The sequence below is a fragment of the Abramis brama genome, assembly GCF_963993115.1.
Source record: "Abramis brama genome assembly, chromosome: 25".
Lineage (NCBI taxonomy): Eukaryota > Metazoa > Chordata > Actinopteri > Cypriniformes > Leuciscidae > Abramis > Abramis brama.
The window spans coordinates 20,481,710-20,500,361 of NC_139987.1; positions in this window are offsets into that span (position 1 = coordinate 20,481,710).

Below are 18,652 nucleotides of genomic sequence, written 5' to 3' on the forward strand. Positions count from 1 at the left end.
AACATATTCATACTAAAAGCTAAAAAAAAACCTTCAAATTTGATTTCAGGGGGCCTTTAAAGCATGACGTTTGACACTCTTACCTCATGCAGATGGGCATCATTAGTGATCTGGAAAGGCTCGCAGCTGTATACTGATAACTTCACTGATCATAATTTGTTGGCACAGACATCAGTGCCAAGCCTCATATCATCTCGGCCAAAATTGTGAAGTTAGTGTACACATCATAAATGCCCTGTGTTATCAAATGCCACTAAATGTTTCACATCAAAACTTCATGTTTGAATAATTCATGAAGTCTTCATGTTTGTAATTTGAGAGGGCAGAGAAATCGAGCATATGTCCTGTGTCATGAACGTGATCGAAACTGGATCCGCGTTATGAACCAACTCCAGTTGCAAAGGAGTTACAGATTTGTTGTGCATTCAGCGCAAAGTGAATAACCTTTGTGAATTATTTAGTTTATTGACCTCCGAAAGGTCGTTCCCTGCTGGCGGAGAGAGCGCCAGCTGGTTTGCAGGTGACACGTTCAAGGTCGTACGTTCCCTTCGGTTCGTAATGCATTTGTCAGTTCCCGGGAATGAGGGTGGCAAATCGTTCACTTGATTAGCACGACCAATAAGGCCTGCCAAAGATAATAAAGCACACAGTGGCTTAAGGAGATGTGTCAAATACCCCCACCGTCTCTCGCTTTCACACACACATATTCGCTCTATTCTTGTTTTATTGTTCTGAGATGAAGGTTAAAATGTCTGCTGAACAAACAGAACGGGCCAGACCCCGGGCACAGGAGGCTGGCTGTGCAGGATCCAGGCAGTTCTCGGGCCTGACTCCATTTGGGAGTGTCAGAAGACTGACCGCGGGGCGCCACAGGCACTCTGTGCCTCTCAGAGGGGTGAAAGTGAGGCTAATTCCTGACCAAGCTGTCACACATAATCATCGAGGAAAGCTATGAGCCTTATTAGCACGAGTGTTTTGGCAGTATGAGGTGCTGCGTTGAGAGAAAGCCTGGATGAATAATAGATGCATAAGGAAGAGAGAGAGAGAGATAGTGCGGTGGGTTTTGTGATCTGGATATGAGCTCTGTGAGATTGAGGTGTCATCGGAATAGTTCAGCCAAAAAGGAACATTCTGTCATCATTTACTCAACCTCAAGTCGCTCCAAACCCGACTTACGCTACGACTTTCCCTCTTCTGGGGAACACAAAAGGTGGTTGTCAAGCTCCAAAAATGCAACATAAAAGTGGTCCAAATGACTTGTATGCTATATTATGAGAAAAGGAGAATTAATGCCGGCATAAAATGTTTTTTATTTATTTATTTATTTATTTTTTATCAGTGTCATAACTTGATCTTCCACTGAAATGACACCAGAATTGTCTCAAAGCTTGCATTCAGATTTATCTATTTTGAGCACAACACCACCATCTCAAAATCTAATTAACATCCGATGGATAGAACCAAGTCCCTGCCCTAAATTCTTTGATAATCCATCAGATGCACGTCACAAAACGGAAGACAACATCTGTCGCTACTTCCGCTTTAAATCCTAGCAGAACAGATGTCTGATTCATGAATGAATACACTGTAAAAAATTATATGATCAATAAGTTTTGACAACATATGTTTATACATTGCTTTAACTCATCAAAATAAGTTAAGCAATTTTCTACTTTTTTTAAACAAGTTATACAAGATTCAGTTTAATGTAATTTAAGTTGAAATGACTTAAACATCCAAGTTGATTGTACTTCAGGCATCTCTTTTCAACAAGTCAGTTCATCCACTTCATGAATATGGTCTGAATTATTTGTTCACAAATCAGACTGATTTGGTTCTCTAGTTCAACTTACAGATTCATGCTTAATCCAGAACAACATACAAGCACACTTTCAATGTTGTGAAATGGTTTTAGATTTCACTTCATATTTTCTTCAAGAAGTTATTTCAAGTCTTTGTGATATGGTTTCATGCATTTTCATTTAATTGTGTCAATGGGGAGGGAGTGATGGGAAATTTAAAAAAAAAATGTATTCACAAATGGACAATTTTACTTGATAAAACAAAAATAAATTTTCATATTTTAATTACTTAAGTCTGTATTGCTGTAGATGGGCTATTTTAGTAATTTTATTTACAAAAATTTCTAGTTTAAAATTCCAACCCATTTTGGGTTGCATAAACCCAGCACTGTAGTAATTTTTAACCCATAATTGGGTTAAAATGACAACCCAGCATGCTGGGTCAAACATTTAACCCAACTAGTTGGGTTAAAACAACCCAGCGCTGGGTACGTCCCTTTTTGACCCAGCGCTGGGTTACCAAAATAACCCAAATTGGGTTGTTTTTAACCCAGCATAGAAAGATATGGTAAAAGTGGTATGAGTTCTGTAAAAACATGTGGTTCTGAATTCAGCATTAGACTCAATGATTCAGTTATGATGGTTAAAAGCCACCTGGAGGGGGAAATTTTTATTGAATAACTACTTAAATTTTAGTCTGTTCTTAACAGGGTTGAGAACCACGGACCTAAAGTTATCATATGACTTCAAAAGACTTTCTTGTCATTTTGGTGCTGAACCACCCCTGTTTTTATTCAGCTTTTATTATAGCCTATTGTAAATAATTACCAGGATATCATTAACAAAAAAAAAAAAAAAAAAAAAAAAATCACCTTATGTGTTCTACAGAAGAAAGAAAGTCGTACAGGGGAATGTGGATGTGAATTGAAATGTTTTCGTGAACTATCCCTTTAAGACTTTTCAAAACCAAAAAGTTCCACTATTGACCGCATTATATTAAACACTAATAATGGGAGAACATTGCAGTGCATGAATATGAAAAATCATGTCTGTCCTCTGCATGCTGCGGGTTAGGTCTGCGTGCAAAGGTCACTGTGACGGGATAACTAAGAAAACTAAGTGAAGACTCAAGTGCAGAAAGAATGATTTATTAACAAAAGAACAAAGTAAAACAAACACCCACGAGGGGGGAAAACCATATATAAACAACACAACAACTATGAAATGAACATACCACTGGGTCACAGGAGAACAGGAGACGTAAACAATACAACAATCCGACAAAGACTGCAAACACAAAGGAGCTTATAAAAGGGACAAATCAGGCAGATAATGAGGGAACAACAGGTGGGACAAATGAAACCAATAATGAGATAACAAGGAGGGTGGGGTCAAAACAGAGACAGGAACACAAACACCACATGTGCTACACGAGACAGGACAGGCATGTGACAGTCACAGCAAGGTCATATTTATCAGGCAGTGAGATGATGGGGATCACACACACATGCATTGAACCATTTGTGCCATTAACCCTGAGCCTTCCTCAGAGACTGAATCAAAAGGGTTGAAAAAAATCTGAATGGACTTTGAACTGACCAGGATTTGACATTATTGTGATGACATCACAATAATGAAACGCACAACCTGTGCTACCATTAATTTTATTTGCACCACATATGTTATCCAAACCCTACAACACATGAGCCAATGTCTGCAGCAAAAAGCTATATTTCATCACAGAAAAAAAGAAAAATTCACTTTTTAGTGTTGCTTAGTATTGTCTACTTCTCAGACACATCTGTTCTCATCTCAGCCTCATAAACTCATAGACAGAATCCTGATGGATCTCTTGAAGGGAAAATGATCCAGTCTCACTGAGGAGCGTGTGGTAAAGGTCACTCCGCTGGAGAACAGGCTCTCGCAGTGAGATGAACTCTCTGACTGCAGTTTGATTCATGAGCTCACAATACACTGACGTTTCATTTGATTTAGAGGGAAGATGTGAACAGAAAATCTCATTTCAATCATTTACATTTTATAGACTTTTCACTCTGGATGTCATATTGTCTTAAAAGGCTATAACGTGTCCTTAGTTTTAATACACGATTCATTAGTGCACATTATTCTAAAGAGAAAGCGTTTTTATTTATTATTTACCAAAATGTAGTCTGAAACTTTTCTGTTGATGTAATGAAGGTTGTGGATGCAAGAAAAGAATATTAACCAATTATGTCATCATAGTCAGTTATATTTCACAAAGACCTATTTTCATTAGCCAATCAGAACCTGATGGATAAAAATCAAGTCCCTTAATTAATTTAATTCTAAATATTATTTTTTACACTTGGAAGTTAAAGTTTGGCCTCAGTAAGATTTTTTTGCATGAATACTAAAGAAATGAACAGTTTTATTAAAATGGTCAAAAGTGACAGCAAAAACCTTTATAATGTTACAAAAAATATATATATTTCAAATAAACACTTTTCTTTTGAACTTTCTATTCATCAAAGAATCCTTAAAAAAAAAATATGTAAATGTAAAAATCAGCATATTAGAATGATTTCTGAAGACTGGAGTAATGTTGCTGAAATTTCAGGATTGTCAGAATAAACTACATTTTAAAATAGAAAACAGTTATTACTGATATTTCACAATTTTACAGGTTTTTTACTGTATTTTTTATCAAATAAATGCAGCCTTAGAGACTTCTCATAATAAATCTTACCGACCCCAAACTTTTGAACAGCAGTTAATGTTAAATTACAGTAGTAATGGTTGCAGAGTGCAATTATTGTTGACTTTAATGTTTGTTGGTCTTATTGTTCTTTCAACCTTTATTCCACACTGAACAGTGAAAGTAATGACTGCGCTGCATCCTGAGAGGTTCCCTCAGTGCGGACGGCAGCAGTAATGGAAGCTATTGACCTCTTTATTACTCTGAACTTCTGCAGGCTGCTCCGATTCGACATCTCTCCCAGACAACTCTGTTTCAGAGCTCATTTGCAACAAGACAGCCTATTGTAATAGCAAAGAAAACTGTATTGATTTTGCCACTAACAGCACGGTGGCTCCCATTGATCAGGACTAAACACTTATTATTCAGAGTTCCCAGAATGCTCTGCTGGCTGACACAAGCTGCAGGTCTCACTTGTGAGGTCTGGATGGGGCATGTGTGTGTCCTCATTTTACCAGCGGATGTAACTCTTACATTTTGCAGAGGAAGAAAATGAGAAAAGGATAGTTCGCCCAAAAATGTATATCTGCGGTCATCATTTACTCACCCTCGAATTGTTCCAAACCAGTTCTTTCTTCTTAGGAAAACAAGTGGAGATATTTTGACGAATGTTTATGCTGCTCTTGCCAACACAATGGATTTTAATGGAGATTCCAGGATGCTGTTGAGTTCCAAAAGAGAGAAAAAAAAAAGAGTCAAAATTTGTGGTATATTACAAGTTTTCTGATACCATACAACAGCTTTGAACCCTAACCCAGTGTTAGCGAATACAACCCCTTCAGGCTGATTCAAGACCCCTCCGCTTCGCATCGGGGTCCTGATCAGCCTGTCGGGGTTGTATTCGCTATAACAACCGCCTCGCTCTGCATTATCCCTTACATAATAAATATATGCACTATAATAAAATATAAGAAATATATATATTTTTGGAGGGACGATAAATTCAATTATATTTGATTCAAAAAGTTGCGCAGCTGCTTTGTTTGTGTGTCTGCTGGTCTATGTAATATAACACCCACTGCATGTTTTCTTTCTAAGGGTTTAACCTGTTAAACGTCAGGGACTCTGTCAGTCAGCTGATTCTTTTTGCCGGCTGTGAACTTGTGAGGAACAAAATCAATGCGCCAGAGTAAAATCACTTGGTGGAAGACATGAGACAGCCGCGGGCCCCGCGCTTACCTGAGTTCCATTTCATGCATCAGCTGTCTTAACACAAACAGAGTGAACTTACACACACACACACACACACACACACACACTTCTAATGTCTCAACATGCAACACTGGCAATGTTCTGTACAGCTGTGGCCTGTTGTGGCCCTGAGGGAATAACAGCAAACACAAAAACAGCAGTATCCACACAAACACACACACAAACACACACAAACACCCTCATATGCAAAGCATTCAGATTGTCTCTGTCTTGGACCGCCCAATGTCAGCTGTGCAGGGACTACACAGGAAGCTGAGTAGACCACTGCAATAAAACTGTCCAACTAATGAAAGCCGGACTCAGATTAACCACTCACATTAACTCTGCCCATGGATACACAAAACCTCCCCTCATCTCCACTTTGGGATCAAACTTGATGCTTTAATGGCCACCCGGAGGAAAATTTTATCGTTCAGAGGTTGCCCTTTAAGAGTCAACTTTGTCTGATGTTTCTCCTAAAATTATTAAGAGAATAAAAATAGTCTCAAATTAGACACTTGTTGATATACAGTAAAAGTACAGAGTTATAAAATGAATATGTGCACAGGGATGTGTGAATGTGGAGTACATTTTGACTTTTTAAAATCTCCTCTGAAACGTTAAAGGAGACACATATGAGATTACAAGGGTTAGAGTTAAGCAGAATTCTTCTTTTTTCCATTCGTTTCTCTCTATTTAAGATCACTGCTCTGTCTATAAAAAACAACTGAGATATCAAATTGAAAAATCCAAAAATAATAATAATAAAATAAAATGTTACTTTCAGAGTTAAATAACTATTGTTGAAACTGATCAAGAATAACATAAAACATGCATATACAAAGAGACCAATTTCTTTAGGTTAGATAATATTTAATTGATCAAATATCAACTAATTCAATTACATCACAATGGTTTCTCCCAGACATCAATGAGATTTAATGGAGACCAAATTGAGTCTCAGTCTCCGACTTTTCAGAATTTTCTTTTGAGAACAAAATTATTTTCATTATCCCATATTAAAGGAGTAGTTCACCAAAAAAGAAAATTCTGTCATCTACTCACCCTCAAGTTGTTCCAAACCTGTATGAATTTCTTTCTTCTGCTGAACACAGAAGAAAATATTTAGAAGAATGTCTGTAACCAAACAGTTGATGGACTCTATAGTATTTTTACCATAGTATTCTTACCTATATTCTTCAAAACATTTTCTTTTGTGTTCAGCAGAAGAAAGAAATTCATACAGGTTTGGAACAACTTGAGGGTGAGTAGATGACAGAATTTTCTTTTTTTGGTGAACTATCCCTTCAATGTCACAAACAATTCAAATTTGCCAATATACATAAGCCTGCAATCAAAAGTGAGAGATTTCAATAAAATCTTCTGAGAACAAATTCTATCTATGAGATTTTCAACCGCTGAGCAATAAAGTTTTCCTGTAGTAGAACCACCACACATTAGTTTCTGAAGAGTCATTATGAAACATTTACATTTTCTCTAATGATTTATGGAAAATAAAGTCTTGTCTCATTTGAACTGCCCTCTGAATTTACCTGATAGTATACCGAAAGCAGACATGCAAAATCAAGTTTAATGAGACAAACAATTCATTTACATAAACCATTGCAAAGACTCTGTCCTTGACTCAGTATCTATCTATCTATCTATCTATCTATCTATCTATCTATCTATCTATCTATCTCATTAATGCTTCAATTAGTTTCACAGATGTATCTCGTGTCTCTGATTTCTCTCCAGCATACGTGAGAACAAACCCCTGTGTGCCAGACCACAGCTGTGTGTGTGTGTTCGTGTGTGTTGGGGTCACAGTGGGGGATAATAGCCTGCCACGGGTGATTATTTGTTAAACAATTGTAAAATGCAAATGTATGTATTCTCTAGGCACTGTACCAACAAAAGACCCATGCGAGAGGTCATCCACGCTGTCGGGAAGAGGGCGGCGGACTCTGCTTTTAAGAAAACGATGCCATTGTAACCAGTCAGCTGGCAGAAACATCACCTGTTCTGATTATAGGGACACTCAAACAAAGGAACATCAGGCTGATAGTCTTACAAACAAGCAAAACTACTACATTTACAAACTTGAATGAATGAACCTCGTTGGTTCTCGCATGTCAGGCGAACATGTTTGAGCTTCAGTTTACCACAACTGATGTGCGAGTTGATGAATGTTTATATGTGATTAAAAGCTGATCTGTTCATCATATAAAGCGATCAAGTCTCTTCATGAACATTGGACTAAACCGCTCAATTCATATGGTTAGTTTTACCATCTTTTTGTGATCTTTTTTGAAGTGTCAAAGTGGTAGTTTCGTCAAAAAAGCTCTCAGATTTAATCAAAAATATCTTCATTTGTGTTCCACAGATAAATAAAAGCCTTACGGGTTTGAAACAACATGAGGACGAGTAATTAATGACAGAATTTAAATTTTTGGTTGAGCTATCCCTTTAATGTTGCTGCTCTTCTATACAATGAAAGTGAATGGGGAACCATCTGAAGCTCTAAAGCCTAACACAAGCAACAATTTCAGGTAGAATACATATTTATTCTGTTTAAAGGAAATTTAGGTTGAGTATCAGCCTTTTCAAAGACATCCCTTCAGAACATGAGCACGTCCGTGTTTGCCACTAGAATTGACATCCTGCCCGACTGCCGTGTGCAAACATTACAAGGTGGCCTGGTTTCCTTTCTCTACATTTTGGCAGGAGATGACTCTGTGCGGCTCAGGGTCACCCTGATCCCTGACAACTTTCTCTCCTTCTTCTTCTTCATCGTCGTCCTCTCGTCCCCCCCTCCTCTTCCTCAGCTCTGTTTGTTTTTGTTCTCTTATCTCTCTCCGGCTCTGCTGTCCCCTGAAGCTGTCTAAGGCATCGTTTTGTCCTTGTACTGCCAAAAAGAAAACTGAAGGATTGGCTGGCACTGGCTGAGTTTGCAAAACTCCTACGCTGGAAAGTAGGACACCAACCAATAGCGTCTGATAATGTTTGATAATCAAATGGAGCTTCACTAACAGTATACAAGGTGTCCACATTTCAGTTGTGATTAAATTTTCAAGCATTTTGAATATGCTATATATATATATATGGTGACGTTTGACATTGAAACAGACTTCTGCACTTTATAGTGTATTTACTGGCCAAAGACATAACGACATCCATAAAGTAAATAGTTGCATTGCCATTCATCCATTGCCATCATGTTCAGGTTCAGATAGTCCTTCTGCCCTGTTCTCATGCTTCATCAGACATCATACAAATAACAGCCTTGAGAAACAATGAACATCCGCTCACCCCGCACGGAAAGGTGAGAGAGAGAGAGAGACCGAAACTTGCCCATCCTCAGGAGGGCTGTAAAAATTGATGTGCCCTTTTGGCTTTGCTGGCACTGACCTCCACATCAGACACAGAGTGATGGCTGCAGTTTTACAGTCCAAGGCCCGATCGGCTGATTTTCAAGTTATCAAGGATTCCACAGAGGGCATTTAACTTGGACGTAGCCCAGAAACTCATAGCGGAGCTTGTTATGTCTGAAGGGTATGTCATGATTTTTAACTAGCGGTAGATGTCCAACAGCGTAGAGCACAATTAACTCTTGAAGGTAACAAAAAAAGAGGCATTTTGGGAAATCAACACCTTCTAAAACTATCCTTTCCTTGAGAAGCAATGAGAGCCTTTATCTATCGCATGCCTGGGAATAATTACTTTTTTTTTTTTTTTACCTCAGCCATTTTGTTGCTTGCTGATAATAACAGTGGTCCCTAGTGAATTCTTATTAGGGTGTGTTGACCTTGAGAAAGCACACACACCATTGACATCTTAACTAAGACCGGAACATGCTTTTACAATCCTTCTCGCTTCGTCTGCTTGCACCAACTGAAGTGGAAAAACCAGTGGAGGTTCAGGAAGTATAGGTTAAAACTAGAATTTTATGAGGTGTTGGAAGGATAAGACGTCTCCTGATGCACCACAACCTCCGGCATTTACTTCCCACAGTCACCCCTCCAGACACCACAAACATTTGAACTTTAGTATAAGGGGTATGATAGGATTATATTAATGTTTATTAAAATCATTAAAAATATTATAATCATAAACATGTGAACTCCTATGGGTCTATGGAAATGAAAATGTATGTATTTTTAGAGCTCTTAAAGTTAAAATGTTTTATTAACTGTCACTGTGAATTAAATGACAAACACAATAAAAATGCTGTCAGCATGTTGATATAAAAAAATAGTATAATCTAGAAAAACTAGTTGACCTTATTAATTGAAAGACTAGTCTAATTGACCACCTTACCCATCCCTAAAGGAAAACACCATCCATCTGGACATCAAAGACCAAAAAAAAAGAAAAAATCTTATGAAAGTCAGGCCTACTCTCTTTCCTCTGGAACAAAAACATAAAAATTCCCTGGAGGATACAAAAGAAGGCATCAAAAGCTTCCAAAACTTAATTCTCACACTGAACTAGTGTAAGCAGTGTGTTCTCGTTTGCTGAGAGTAAGGAGCTTCTTGCAAGCATCTCAGTACCACAGTCACACTATAGAGGAATAAACACAAGTAAAATGAATAACTTGAGAATCAACACAGAATTCCCACATCGCCGCCGCTAAGACCCTTTTCCGCTAGCTTTCCAGATTCTAAAAAAGAATGGGACTGTGTTGACCAGAAAACAGGTTTAACATTCAATCCCATTAAAGTATACATGGAGACAACTGCAGCCGACCGTAGAGAAATCACAAGTACCAGCACAATAATGCACGCAGTGGGAATTAAGACTGTGTTGCATATTGTGTTACAACTAGCAGTCTTTTGCTGAGGGTTTGGATATTCACCTCCCCTCTGACTGACAAGTCTTAATTTCTGCCAGGCTTCAGGAACAGACCTCTGTTTAGATGTTCCTGCATCTGGGGAAATGTTCGCTTTATTACATTTTGTAACAATAGCTCCCTTGATGAGACTTCTTATTTTCACAGCAATATTCAGTGGTTCTCTGATTAAAAGGTATATATAACACCCATGACCCATTTATATATACATATACATACATACATACATATATATATATATATACATATATATATATATATATATATATACACACACACACATATATATAGGGCTGTGAAACGATTAATCGCATCCAAAATAAAAGTTTGTGTTCATCCATGTATATATTTAAGAAAAATATGTATATATATATATATATATATACACAGTATATTTAAGCAAACATTTGTTAAATATATACATGCATGTGTGTATTTATATATACAAAATAATTATGCACAGTACACACACATATTATGTGAACACAAACTTTTATTTTGGATGCGATTAATCGCGATTAATCGTTATATAGGCTATATATACAGTGAGGAAAATAAGTATTTGAACACCCTGCTATTTTGCAAGTTCTCCCACTTGGAAATCATGGAGGGGTCTGAAATTGTCATCGTAGGTGCATGTCCACTGTGAGAGACATAATCTAAAAAAAAAAAATCCAGAAATCACAATGTATGATTTTTTAACTATTTATTTGTATGATACAGCTGCAAATAAGTATTTGAACACCTGTCTATCAGCTAGAATTCTGGCCCTCATAGACCTGTTAGTCTGCCTTTAAAATGTCCACCTCCACTCCATTTATTATCCTAAATTAGATGCACCTGTTTGAGGTCGTTAGCTGCATAAAGACACCTGTCCACCCCATACAATCAGTAAGAATCCAACTACTAACATGGCCAAGACCAAAGAGCTGTCCAAAGACACTAGAGACAAAATTGTACACCTCCACAAGGCTGGAAAGGGCTACGGGGAAATTGCCAAGCAGCTTGGTGAAAAAAGGTCCACTGTTGGAGCAATCATTAGAAAATGGAAGAAGCTAAACATGACTGTCAATCTCCCTCGGACTGGGGCTCCATGCAAGATCTCACCTCGTGGGGTCTCAATGATCCTAAGAAAGGTGAGAAATCAGCCCAGAACTACACGGGAGGAGCTGGTCAATGACCTGAAAAGAGCTGGGACCACCGTTTCCAAGGTTACTGTTGGTAATACACTAAGACGTCATGGTTTGAAATCATGCCTGGCACGGAAGGTTCCCCTGCTTAAACCAGCACATGTCAAGGCCCGTCTTAAGTTTGCCAATGACCATTTGGATGATCCAGAGGAGTCATGGGAGAAAGTCATGTGGTCAGATGAGACCAAAATAGAACTTTTTGGTCATAATTCCACTAAACGTGTTTGGAGGAAGAAGAATGATGAGTACCATCCCAAGAACACCATCCCTACTGTGAAGCATGGGGGTGGTAGCATCATGCTTTGGGGGTGTTTTTCTGCACATGGGACAGGGCGACTGCACTGTATTAAGGAGAGGATGACCGGGGCCATGTATTGCGAGATTTTGGGGAACAACCTCCTTCCCTCAGTTAGAGCATTGAAGATGGGTCGAGGCTGGGTCTTCCAACATGACAATGACCCGAAGCACACAGCCAGGATAACCAAGGAGTGGCTCTGTAAGAAGCATATCAAGGTTCTGGCGTGGCCTAGCCAGTCTCCAGACCTAAACCCAATAGAGAATCTTTGGAGGGAGCTCAAACTCCGTGTTTCTCAGCGACAGCCCAGAAACCTGACTGATCTAGAGAAGATCTGTGTGGAGGAGTGGGCCAAAATCCCTCCTGCAGTGTGTGCAAACCTGGTGAAAAACTACAGGAAACGTTTGACCTCTGTAATTGCAAACAGAGGCTACTGTACCAAATATTAACATTGATTTTCTCAGGTGTTCAAATACTTATTTGCAGCTGTATCATACAAATAAATAGTTAAAAAATCATACATTGTGATTTCTGGATTTTTTTTTTTAGATTATGTCTCTCACAGTGGACATGCACCTACGATGACAATTTCAGACCCCTCCATGATTTATAAGTGGGAGAACTTGCAAAATAGCAGGGTGTTCAAATACTTATTTTCCTCACTGTATATATATATATATATATATATATATATATAAACACACAATGTTAATTGTTATGACACACAATGTTAATTGTTATCAAAAAAAGCCTAATGTCTTTGAATGACACAATGTGAAATCTCCACTATGATCTACCTATTCTGATAATGATGTTGCTTAAAATGAACCTGTGCTAAGTCTTTAAAATACACACCCCTAGAGGTGCCTGAGGCCTCACACAGACACGGTCTTGTAAAAAGGGAAACAACAGGCCAAAATAGACCAATTAAAAGAGAACAAGCATTGCAAGTGCTTTGTCATCATTAAATGGGAACAGTTTTACGGCGCCTGCTTGCACCCTCTGGAATTAGCCTTACTGTCACCAACCCGCTGGGAATGAAAGGGCAGCTCACGGCTCAGGGTCACTGGAGGTCACGGGTCACTGAAAGGGCAGTGAGAAACCTGTGGACATGCACAGACACGCAAACACACTAAAGAACATCAAGCTCAACCACTTGCACTTATTAATGCACCATAAAACCTATAAAACGCAACAAAAACAAGCTCCAAATGAAATGGAGTGTGAAATGCTGATCATAAACTGGCCGTCTTTGTCTTGATTGGAGGGGTGAATGCAGGCCCGAGGCCAGACACTGTTGACTGACATTTGAGTGTAGAATGACGTTTGTGTCCCGCCCTGTGGCAGAGTCACCATGGCGACCGCAACTGTCTGATGCACGTCACACTCGGATGGCATCCTGAGACGCAGGGCACTCTCTGAGAATCACACGCGAGGCCTACGCGTACCCGAGTCAGTGATGTCCCTAAAGAGGCAGATGGGTCAGCTCTCCATGGGCTTTTAGCACTACTGTGAAAAAATGATTCACACAAAGGTGATTGATACGTGTTCGTGTAACATACCTACCCTAGAAAAACACACTTCACTGACAGTTTGAAATACAAAACTCAAAAGGCAGTATTAAGGGGAGGTACATTCTCATTCTTGAGAGTATTCGATTAGGCAAAATGAGTGAGTGCAGGATGAGTCATTCATATTTTTGATCTGTTTACCTAGAAGAGAAATTAAAAGTGTGTATATATCTGCTAAAAGAAAGAAATGGCTGTACACCAGCATAGGCAGCCTCAAAGCCTAAAAAAACAATTAAGTAAAAGCCATTTTTTTCATTGGAACTTAAAAATAGGGGTTTTATAGTCAGATGCCAAAGAATAACATCCAAGTTCCTTAAAAAATAATAATATTCTAATTCAGTAGAATATCATCTAGGCCTATTTTCTGTAAAGAACCCAGAAACCATTATGATAATCTGCAGCACATATAATGTAACATCAGCAACTCTTTAAAGAGCCATATAACAACTAATAGGCTAAACCATATACTGAAAGTAGTTCATAATAAAAAAAGAGCATTATTGTTTTTATAGCACCTAAGGTTCTGAAAATTCTGTTTTGAGTCAAATCCCCCCAAAAAACTATGATATTTTTAAAGAAATGTATACTTCTATTCAGCAAGGATGCGTTAAATTGATCTAAAGTGACAGCAAAGACATTTGCAATGTTACAAAATATTTATATTTCAAATAAATTCTGTTCTTTTGAACTTTCTATTTCTTTTCTATTCCTGAAGAAAAAAAAAATCTATCATGGTTTCCACAAAAATATTAAGCAGCACAACTGTTTTTAGCATTGATAATAATAATAATAAAAGTTTCTTGAGCATCAAATCATCACATTATATAAACCAAATCACATAATTATTCCTGAAGGATCATGTGACTGAAGACTGGAGTGATGATGCTGAAAATTCAGCTTTGCCATTACAGAAATAAATACATTTTTAAAATAATATTAACATAGAAAACAATTATTTTAAATTGTAATAATATTTCACAATATTTCTGCAGTCTTGGTTAGCATAAGAGATTTCTTTAAAAAACATTAAAGAATCACATTGCATAAATGTATACAAATTTCAACCTCAAAAATTGACGTTAAAAAAGGTTTACATATCCATTATGTCAGCAACCCATATGCAGAGAGGTTCAAAGTTATTATTCAGTGTACCTCCTATAAAGTAACTTTAGAAAAATAGAGTTTGGTGACCCTCAGCAAGTGGTAAGTTTAACTGCAAGGAGAATCTTCATGGGATTCATTTATCTCTGCTGATAAAAGCGAATCTTGACTTTGACTGCAACATTTTAAGTCAGTCTGTGTCTGAAGAACTTAAAATTCAAGATAAGAGCAGCGATGAAGGTAACAATATTCTGCCTGATGTGCTGCGAGACTAATAACAGGCCGAGCTAATAAAGGCCACAGAGGTCAGCGTGCTCTCATACCTTAGTGGGACGAGAGAGGGCGAGAGGTCGCCCGGAGCAGGGGCAAACTGTTTCACTTTTTGACTAAAGGGCGTCAAACATTCAGCAGGTCAGAAAGGAGGGCGAGAGGTCGCGACCTCTGGGGTTCAGATTCCGTGCACACAGGGTTTCAAAGGTCAGCACAGGCATGTGAAGTGCCCGAGGGAGTGATGTCCCCTCCTCATTCCACTCACCTTACTCACCTCCCGAAGGGTTATCAGGACAGAAGCCTCAATACACTCTAAATCTTCCCCTCCGCCAGAAAATAACTCTGTGTGATGCCCTTGAGGTGATAGATGATGTTGTTCCTCAAAAATATTGGTGATGGATTGATGTTTTCTCTTTCTCTCCTGCAGTCCGGCTCACGAACGACAGCTCGAATCATTCCTGCCCATGAATCTTTTTGACACCGGTGCAGATCAAACCGCAGTCCTGAAACCATTTCTGCTCCATCAGGATCCAGCTAGACTGCGTAATCCTTCATCAGAGAGACTAAACACTGCCAAGGCACCTCGGAGACGTACATTACGTGTGACGGGGTAAAAGAACAGCACTGTAAACACTGGTAAAAAATACAGACTGGGTTAAATCATGTTACGTATTGAATCATGCATCTGTTTTACATTACCCCTGAGCTGAAAACTTTTAAGATGAAAGAACATTTGTCATTTTTAAAAGAAAAATACAAATCGCCAAAATCGGTGTAGCTACCTGACAGCTGACAGGAAACGCATCAACGCTGGGAAAAACAACGCTAAAGGCTCATTCACACCAAGGATGATAACTATAATGATATCTATGAAGATATAGTTAAAAAACAAACATTCTAAATTTAAAAGAATAGCAGAGTCCACACCACCATTATAAAGATTATGGCACAGAGGACCTATTATTGTTGGAATTACTTTCAGAACGATTTCTTCCACCTGATGAAAGATAGAAACATTGACAGCCAATCAGAATCCACCCTGCTTTTAAGCGTGTGGCATTTCAATTCGGCATAATACAGAAGTTGCGATAGTCTTTTATTACTTATTGTGACGCACTGTATTTCCGGGTGAAATGGCTTCTAAAATAAGAAAACAAAATGTAGCGTAGGACTTGATTTTGTCTATCAGGAATTGGTTGGATGGTTGTGTTTTGCTATTGGTCGATCTCATGTGAGTGACAGGTTGCCACGCCCTCACGCCAGTAAACACATCATCAGAGAAGAGATGTTTGCAAATTTGTGAGCTTTCTGTCACTCCACTGACAGCTACGCAACTACCAATTTGACGGTTCAAAAAGTTTGTAAAGAGATTTTAAAACTAATCCATATGAATTGTGGTTTAGTCAAAATTTTCTGAAGAGACTCGATCGCTTTATATGATGAACAGATTTAATTTAGGCTTTTATTCACATATAAACATTGATCAGCGAACATAAACAGAAGCTCAAACCTCATTGGTTCTTGTTGAAGCTCAAAAGTGCTGCGTAACACGAGAATGAACCTTATTGGTTCTCTCACGTCAAGCCTAAATTCAATCTGTTCATCATATAAAGTGATCGTGCCTCTTCAGAAAATTTGGGCCAAACCGTTCAATTCATATAGATTTCAAGCTTTCAACGGAGGCACAGAAAGATTTCATCAAAAAGATCTTCGTTTGTGTTCCAAAGATGAACGAAAGTCTTACGGGTTTGGAACTAAATGAGGGTGAGTAATTAATGACAGAATTTTTGGGTGAACTATCTCTTTAAATGGGAAGTAAAATCCGGGTTCTGAGAGATAAACCATAACCATATCTGTTATTAGATCACCTTTCATTTAAAAAATCTAGTGAACATCTCTTCATCATCCGAGAGAGACAATCTGAGACAAACAAGCTTCTCGGTTCAGATCTGAGTCAAGGCTAGGGCTAATGTGAAAAGCAAAGGCCAGACTGAACAATTTACGAATTCTGAACAAGGACAGACAAAATCAATGCCGTGGCGGCTCTACACATCATCTGTGGCTCTGGGGTCTGTTCACATTTATCAAACTCCAGAGATCCACTTCCCTCGTTCACCTGTCTCACTCACTTGCCTCCTCTCAGATCATCTCTGGTGGAGAGATTTGACCAGGGGATCTTACTTTATATCTCACTCATATTTTAGCCTACTACGGTTTCATTTTCATGTTGCCTAAATAATGGCCAAAAACAATTTAATAAGCCAGTACCACTATATTATCCTAACTTATCAAAAGCAATTATTACAATGACAAAACGTAACATTACATGCTACACATGCAAAACTTTGAAAACAGTGGTTGTGGTCCGAAATTATAGTTGGAGCAACAACGACCTCAAGTGGGGAAGAAGAGTATAAAAAACAAGCTAGATAAACGAGCAAGTTCCTCAACTTTTAAAACTGCCAGTTTTGCATGTGCTGGTGCACAATTTGTTGCTTGTTGGATGAATATTTTGATTTGCAAAGAATTTGAAAGGCTAATCCCTGAAAAAAAATGAACGTTATTAAAACCACACTGGTCTCAGGTGGACGAAACATTTACCATGGTAAACAGAGTTTCCGCCAAAATCACAACATTCTGTGGTGGAAATAACATTGATATCAACGGTAAATAACATTTTAAGCATTTTGGGGGGAAAACGCAGATTCATGTGTCTGTCTATGGCTAATTTCATAGCTAGCGTTTTATTTATCCTAAACAAACACAGCTCAGTAATATTTTCACACTTTTTGTTTAACTTGACAAAATGACATCTTAACTGGAAAATAAAATATTCTAATCAAAGGTGACATTTAGCCTACCTTAATCACCCCCCACTTGTTTCACATTTCATTTTGGGATCTTCAAAAAAGCTTTATGCTACTGAGGCAAAATAGTTGGTCGCTCGAGCAACGACGTCACATTTGATAGACAGTCGTAATTTGATAACATTTTCAGTCGTAACTGATTTTCACACAATAAACACTAAATGGTTTCGTTTATTTACGGGTTTAAACGCAGTAAATGTCATGTTTTTTATGTTAAAAAAACATATATATACATACATATATTTAATTAAATTCTAATGATACATTTTCAAATGGAAAGGCTGGCCTTTGGGATAAAAATCTCCTTAGAACAGGAAGAGATCATGTAGGCTACTACTAGAATATTATGATTTTACTGCTGGTATTAATTCGATTTTTGTATTCATATATTTTATTTTACTTTGTAACCTCTAAATAACCTTCATAAATACATACATAAAATGTAATTAAATTAAATATATTATTTTATTTTATTTTATTTACCCTTCAACCAGAAGGGGGCGCAAACATGAAAAATCCAATGAACTGTCAACAACACTATTCTGGGACTCAACAACCCATGAAAAGGCATATTTACCACAAACACCTCTCTGACCTTGTTCACACTTAAGCAGGAAACTGTCTTTCAGCCTCAGCTGTTTTTGTCTGTGGCCAATCAAGTTCTCATGTGTCCAGAGATTACATGTTCATATTGTACATACTTTAAGTACCAGTTCAAAACCTGCATGTCCAGGAAACAATTCCAGTTCAAAATAATCTTTAGCCGCTCACTTTCT